At 36.9% G+C, this 8,251-nt stretch overlaps 1 protein-coding gene and 1 long non-coding RNA gene across 10 annotated transcripts in view; one reads left to right on the forward strand and one right to left on the reverse strand.

The window, feature by feature from the left end:
• The window catches only part of Lar (tyrosine-protein phosphatase Lar), a 260,221-nt gene that overhangs the window by 62,244 nt on the left and 189,726 nt on the right, over positions 1-8,251 (reverse strand). The window lies entirely within an intron of this gene.
• The window catches only part of LOC136346244 (uncharacterized), a 228,791-nt gene that overhangs the window by 58,147 nt on the left and 162,393 nt on the right, over positions 1-8,251 (forward strand). For both annotated transcript variants that reach the window (XR_010733269.1, XR_010733268.1), the window contains exon 3: positions 2,139-2,281. This is a non-coding gene — a long non-coding RNA (uncharacterized lncRNA). The remainder of the gene's footprint in view (positions 1-2,138; positions 2,282-8,251) is intronic.

Below are 8,251 nucleotides of genomic sequence, written 5' to 3' on the forward strand. Positions count from 1 at the left end.
CTTACAGGTCCAACATTTGATTGGCAGAACAAAATACGTCCTACCCGAGTTCCCTTTGTCTTCCATTCATTCACTCTCTCAAAAACTCATTCATTAAATTGTCATTTTGCACCGTTTAAGCAAATTTTTCCAAATAAAGATTTGCGAAACTCTGTAGAAGGAAACAAAGCAACTTGTTACACCGATGTTTAGGCCAATTGCTCTGTTTCGCGATTCCTCAACACATCTAACGAATCTGCATCAGTGTTTCTGGGACATCCTGTACATATAATCCAATCAGCAGTAAAATCACTAAATAACCTTATAAATTTAATAGGCGATCGATTTTAAATCTAGTTAAATTGAGTGGTGCAGACCTTCGATTTTCTTTCAAAAAACGGTGAGGATTGTCTGATGATCCCTTGCTAAGTGGCAGTAAAAGAGAAAATCAGCAGGTGGCTCGACATGACTACACAAGCAATTTTAGGCCTATTGATATCTCAATTTTGATTGAATATTGATCGAAAATCAACCGAATTTTTAAATTAGAAAATTGTGTGGAGTAGTGATTACTTTTCTACTATTCGATTTCACAAAATATTCCTCTAAAGAGGTGAAAAATGAGATTAAACCCATCGGAACTTGGAAGGAATGTCGACTAGCAATAAGCTTGAAGTTAGCTAATAATTAGTAAAAACTTTAAATGTAATTCTTCATAAAGATTCAGCATTATTTCGCAACATTTTGCCTTACACGCATGAGGATGGAAAAGCTATAATTTACTCAGCTTATATCTATAAAATAAGAGTCATCCTGTATATTTTGGTTTCGGGATAATATTTCAAGGGAAATCATAAATCTATTTAGGAACAACGTCTCATTCATCACGCCACGCGAGAAATGATATAGTACGTAATTTTAGAGTCTATCAAAACGGCTACATAAAGAATGAATAACTGAATTACATTATTAAAATCATCTTTTGCAACTTCTGGAGCATAAAAGTAGTTTTTGAGGGGGTGGAAAGGGTGCATTAAGGATTCATAACGTGCGAGCTTTTGGGGGGTGCATGCTACATTTAGGGTGTGTATAGTCAAATATTTATGCTGCTGTTAACGCAAAGGATCTGCTTGATATACTGGAGTGTATTTTCAGTGTATCAACCCACAAATACCACCATTTGTAGTGATATTTTAATAACGTTCATTTTTTGCAGCAGCAACAAGACGACCTATATGTAATTATCGAAATTTCCGCCCAAGAGAGATTTTGGATCCAGGAAAATGCATTTTTTTGGTATCTGCACTTTGTAGCTTTGAATTTCATCAACTAATAGGCCCGTTGCAGTCCACTTTGAGCAGCTCAGCGGAGCTCATCTAGTCGATTATTTTCTAACGCAACTGTCCGCTGTATTAAAAAAACAAAAAAAATTACCTCAAAACAGATTCCCGAGATATTGGATACGTTCGAGTTGTGCGATCCATCTCAAATTACCTCAAAAATTATTGCAAATGTGCAATATAAAACTATTTTCTATTTACTACAAACTACTCAAAAAACTTCCTAATTAACTTTAATCTAACAAGCACTATCCTTCACTTTTCATTGGTATAGACAAAAAGACCTGGAACTCCAACGGAACTTTCGTTCCCTCGGGGCATGTTAAACCGGATACATTTGTCATGAACATTTTATATTAATATATGCCGGCATAATATTAAATATGAATATGCAGGGCGTACATGCAGGAGATACGAAATCCCTCGTATACGTTGAAAATTCTATTAGAACTTTGCTTCGAAGTTGGTCTAGTGCATTTAAATTACTTTTATGTGTGTTTTAGAAATGGCATTTTACGCTTTCTCTAAGTATTATAACCTCTAATGCGTTCTTTGATAATTTGAGCTGAATATTTACTTGTGCACTGAGAGACATATTGCTGAAAAGGAAACAAGGGAGAGAAATAATGTTGCGCTATTATGCAACCTCGCACGAGACCATTTTTATCCCGAGCCTTATATCTCAGTTTATCAACTTCCGCAAGTCGTTTCTTGGGGGAATAAAAGACACTGCCATAAAATGCTATAAATTAAGGCCAAACTCAGAGGCGCACTACTATTTATTTTAATAAATTTTAGGCTAAAATAATTTTCTTTCAGATTCGAATTTGTGAGATAAAATGAAGCAACGCCATAAACGTACGATCCGCAGCTAGGCCGAAGAGGAAGTCCTGAAGTACGCCAATGAAATTAAGGCAGGTCGACCATAAAGTTGGCAATAGGCTTTCGGGAGAAAACCCCGGGTAAGTGAAATGAATGACGACCGTTGAACCGCAGATATTAAACCGTAACCTTCAGCCACATACCAAATAAAGTGCGTTTAATGCCCCCCGGGGAACGTCGGCTCTTTCAATTTAACGCATCTCAGTTTATGAATTTTTTTTCGTGTTTAGTGTGAAAACTCGCGACCCCCATCGCTCTAAAGGGTTGGGGACGCTACCATATGTCGAGATCCGAAAGGGAATAGCGAACCATCGAATTTAATCGAAAATACTCCGATATCTAATATCAAGATATATGGGTTGTGACGTCCCAAATATATCAGATATTATTATACATTTATGTATGAATTCTAGGGCGGACCCGTGCAACATATGGCAACAGCATATTTAGATCTTGCTGAAGTATAATAGGATAGGACGGTCTAAGTGTATTCAATAGTCGGGGGAATTGATAAATGTTAAATTATGAATTTTTGATATAATTCAGAATTGGGAAATAACATTGTTTGAATTACGAAATATGATTAATGATTCTGCCTGCTGTATTTTTATTATAGCGATCAAGTTCGGTGAGCTATATTTTTATTGCGGCAAAGTGTCGGGTGACATTGACATTGACTAATTGTTGGGGTTTAATGTAACATTAATACGTTTAGTAATGAATTTGTAAAATATTGAACTTTGATTTATTGAGCGAATGTTTCCAATTGTCAGACGATTTCCGCATTCAAAGCAGAATAATCAAATCTCAGCAACCGAAAGCGTTTAATTAGGCGCACATGCAACTTAGAACAATGTCATTGAAAGGGCGGCTGCAAACAAAACCCGTTTTAGTCATGTGCTCATTACCTTCATTACGGTTTCTGTACGTACATGTGAATGTTTTGTCGTGCCGTAAATTTTCCCGGAGATTTGTACCTTGGTTAGGACTTTCAGTTAATTTACTTTCAGCATGTAGGGCTCCGGAATACCGAAAGGCTCTATGCAAATGCGGTGGTAATTAGTGGCGAACTTGTCGATTGAGAAATTCCAACCTTGGAATTATTTAAATGAAATAAAAGACCCTCAAATCAGAAGGGGACAATTGTTCTCCGAAAACCGAACGGAACGAACTCCCCGTAACAATGGTCTTCCTTGTAATTATCAGCCAGCTAACCGGACGATAAGATAAAACCTTTTGTCTGTGGAAAACCCGATTAATTTACAATGGCCTAATTATCTTGGCACAGTTTGACTGCAAGATATTTTGAAATATGATATGCTGCACAGTCGTGAAACTTGATAAAAAATGCCCTAGAGGTTCTTTCCCGAAAATGAAGGCGTTAAGTAACTTGCAACGCATAATTTTTTACAATGTAAATATAACCAGGCGTTAGAAGTTCTTGGAGATGCAAACGCACACCAAGTCATACGTCAGAAGAAAGTTGATAGAGAATTCCGTATTAAGAATAAGAATACGGCTTTTTTCAAAATTGGAGGTTGAGATGGACATTAACTAAATATTTCGACAATTTCACCATGGTGAAATCTGGTCTTAAAAAACTCGAAATTTAGAGTTTAGACGTAGAATCTTTTGGAGATTGACATCAATAGATAGAAAAACACCGTTGAAATTTGAAGTTTCAATGTAGTGGACGTATCGAAATCAGCAAATCAAATATTCGTTGTGATGCCTAATAAGAGGCTCCTTTGGGTATCAACTTTCCTTCTACAAAACCTAACCTGTAAGAATGAAAATCCTATGATGCCCAAAGAAACTTTTAAATTTGAAAGAGTAGACAGAGAGCATTATAATAATAGAAGGGCCAAATGTATTTATGTTTCAAAATTAGAGAACAAAATACAATCCTTTGAGAGTCAACATACAAGGGAGATAAAAACGTGAGGTAATTTTATTGAAACTTTGGGTGTATCTAATTTCGCTAAAAAATATCAGATGAATTTTCTCTAATGGGTTTTGCAGAGAGATGTTATACCTCGGCACACGTTCGGGTTTATTTTCGTTATCCTGTTTGGTTCAGCAGCAACCATGGTCATCTTCAATGTCGAATATTAAGTTGAAATTTTAAAAATATGAATAAAGTACATTAATTTCGATAAAATGATGTAGATACGAATAACGCCTCATTAATAAAAAAATATATCAATAATCCCTCGAGACCTTTCGCCGAAATCCAATATTTTCGTCTCTTAGCAACCAACCCCATTTCTCACCATCGAAATTTCTTCAATTATTCTACAAGCTATATGCCTCGTGTAAAAATTAGCACTTGACAATTTGAAAAGAGACATTTTTTTGAGTCTACTATAGGCCTGATAGCTACTTGAGAATATCGATATGCAGATTACCCCTCGCGACATTATTTTACATCAAAATAATAAGAATACCTGCACTTCGAAGTCCAACTAATCGCGTATGGTTGCCCACACTGATGAGGATTTTCATCCTGCGGGGATTAATCTCTGAAATAGGGCAGTAAACTTTGCCGCTAAATTAAAAGACTTACCTTAGTCTTTTTTACTTGATGTATGCTATTCAATTGTGCTCTCGAAACGTTGCAAGTTTAAAGAAATAAATCGAATTTCCAAGAAACCAGAAGATACTAAGAATACAAAAGGTTCTCGACGAATGATTGGGGGTCTTAATAATCAGACAAAAAGGGTCAGTACAAGCCTTGAATTTGAAGCGTTGCCGGGGGAATGTAATGACGCGGCAGCAGTAGTGATGAGTCAAAATATTTTAGGGTTATCGTACGAAAATTCCCCTATATAAATATTTCCGATAAAGTATAGTATTGAACTCGCATACAATGAGAATCATCTCTTTAAGACGATAGGGTGTTTCAGGTAAGTTTCTTAAATTATTCCAATCAGGAGTACCTTCGAAAATATTTTTTTCCAGTTCTCGAGTCTTACTGGTAAAAAAATAAGAGAAAAATCGTTTTTTTTTCGCCTCAACAGATGAGAATCGAGATGGACATAATCCCGTCTTCCATTTTTTTTTCTTTTTTTGAGAAGTATCAAGATGTAACAGTTACTTCGATCGCACAAACCACCATTAACAACTGGCGTCGAACCGTGTGCATTCGTACAATGCCAAGCGGTCATAGCGAAGGCGAAAAACTCGCCTGCCTGAGCATGATTTAATTTCCCTGTTTTACAATCTGCCATCCAAAGTTTGATTTTTAACAAAAATCGTCGATCAATAAGCATCACAGATTTTGTACTTGCAATATAAACTTTTCTCACCTTGGACGCCAAGTCGGGTGACCAAAACCTCTCCATCGGGGATGACAGTCTTCATTATGTGCTCGTTTAATAATATACTCTTTCTGATAATTTAGGCAAGATAAAAAGTAGAGCGAAAAAATGTCCCGATGTATGATGAATCTGTAATAGCTTTAGTCTAAAAAAAAGCTAATATCACTCGTTCTAATAACCCTGCGTCAATTTTTCACACACGTTATGTTTTCACGCGTCCCTATTTTGGCGCCGGTTTGTCACGCGTCCCGATTTCGGCGTCGTTTTGTCACACGTCTGAATCTCCGTCCTTTTTGTTTTTGTCATGTGGCCGTTTTCTAATGATTATTTTAGCTCCCTACAAAGCGATGATTCACTTAGCCCGTTGCTGGAGATATCGAAGAATAAAAACGGCAATCTTTTCAAAATAAGACTCTATTTATGGTTGGAATTCGCAAAAGAGCGAACATTTTGGAGGTTTTTTCGGAGATGCTCACTAATTTGTTCCATGTAGAACAAACGGGCCTACCTTGGACAGAGCAGCTCAAAATTAATGGCTTTGCGGTTATACATTAAATATGTCTACAGTCCGTTTTTTTTTTTTATAGAAAACTGTATATGAAATATGCTGAAAGACAATTAAATTTACTTTAAAATGATATATCATGTGCCATATGTAAACCGTCACATTTAGTTGTCTCTAAACATTGAATTATAATGTTTGAAAACCGTGCAGTTGTTCAAACAATTTCTCTCAGGTAGGGCGGTTATGAACATTCGTTTTCGTGTTCGTAGGGATGTAAAATAAAACTATTAAGTGCGGAACAAGCTTACTGGGCCCGAAGTAATTTGAATTCTAACCAAAACCCGCATAAACCACGAAATAATACATTATTTTAGTATTTACATTAGATGCTCAAAATGATGACCCTTGGATTTCAAGCATTTCACAATGCGCACATTTATAGGGTGATTTGGGGCCCCTGGATTTCATTTGCATTAACATTGCCGCGACTCCTCTTTACGGTTTACTGATGCAAACTTGTTTTTTTTTTTAACTTACTCCACGAGTAAAAATCCGGTACAGTAAGATCGAGAAATCCCACGGGTCCGAACGTCTAAACCAACGGTTGCCCAACATTTCAAAGAGCTCTCTTGGTATCTCCTCGATGGAATGAGCCGGCACTTCGCTTGATCGGGCACAACAGGCGCGATATTCTTCAAGAATTAGATCTTCTAAACAGCCGGTTACCACCGACGTTGGAATTTCGAAACGATTCGAAAAAAGTCGAAGTTTACAGAGCGTTTCATTCGAAATTTCGATGTTAGTTTCGAATACAACTGAGAACTTGGCACCGGTGAAATCATTCCTATATAAAATAGGGTATGACTTACGGTGACCGCACACCCGACCCGACGAAGTTGTTTTGCCCCCCTGTATAACAGTTTATTTTCTGAAATAAAAAGTTGATAATATTTTCTGATATTGAATCCCCACTTTCGAAGCACAACAAATGCGTCCAGCGGCGACAGTCGAACAAGGAAAAATATGCCCTCAAATAAAAGTCACTGGACAGCAGCAAATTGAACAGTAGATCAATAGGGGGCGGATGTTAGACTGGTGGCGAAACGAAGCTGTCCCTGCAGTGCTATATATCAATTAGGTCCAACTGCTTTCGCGCAAAAATACCTTCACAACAAACATGAAACAAGTGAATGCAACGGACGGTGTTCGTTTTCGTTCCAACGTGATTTACGAAGTGAGCCAAAGTGATGGGCGGTCCCGACCTGCGGAAGAACATTTTTGTTATTCCTGGAATCTGGATTTCGTTTGCTTTGGATTTCAGTCGTTAGCAACTGGGAAAAGTAATCCAATATTTCAAAGCCCCGTGTATTTCCGGCAAATAAATCCTCAACATAATACTCTCCGTAAGTTAGTATCCTTATTAAACCCCTTCAAGCTTCTCGGCCGCTGAAATTTATCGCCGATGATAAATCACAACCCGTACAAAAGATTTAATCCGCATTAATCTTCACATAGAGCTAAACCTCTCTTCATAAGAATATACTTTAAAAATGCGCCTGCTTTACTAGAATAATAAATTAGACCATATTTTATCTTCTCTAAGCCAAGTATTATCCCTTTAATTAATAACTGCAATTTGGACGTAACACATTTAATTCTCAGATTTCCCAAATCCCTCCCAGAAAAATAAAAAAATATGTATGAGAATGGGTGATTAATAATTTGCTAGATGCGCGCCCATTAATCCTCGAAGTCGTTGAAAAATGTCCGCTTTATTACGAAAAAATAAGTCGGTGACTTTTTGTCAGTAAGCTGGCTATCAAATCGGAAATGCAATTATCTCTCTCTCTGTCAAAGAGCCGGAATTAAATTTTAATTAAAAATACTTTAAATCGTTTGCAGAACGACTTAAAATTAATTGCCATTTTATTTGACTCGTCAGATTAATGGGGGAAATAGATCACGAATTTCCCGGTCCACGTAAGACATCAACAAAGTGCAAAAACGACTTCATCCACCTCCTAAAAGTCAATGCAAAATAGAGTGGGAGCAGAGACGAAAAATAATACAATAAAATACTTTAATGCTGAACGCGGCAGCTTAAAACTTTTCACGTATTTTACCCGCCTTGGTAATTTGATGGTGAATAATGTAAATTATAATCTGCGTGGGCTTAAAACTTGCTCACTCCGCGGCACACTGTTAAATTTACACAAAATAAGAAT

The sequence above is a fragment of the Euwallacea fornicatus genome, chromosome 22, assembly GCF_040115645.1.
Source record: "Euwallacea fornicatus isolate EFF26 chromosome 22, ASM4011564v1, whole genome shotgun sequence".
Classification (NCBI taxonomy): domain Eukaryota; kingdom Metazoa; phylum Arthropoda; class Insecta; order Coleoptera; family Curculionidae; genus Euwallacea; species Euwallacea fornicatus.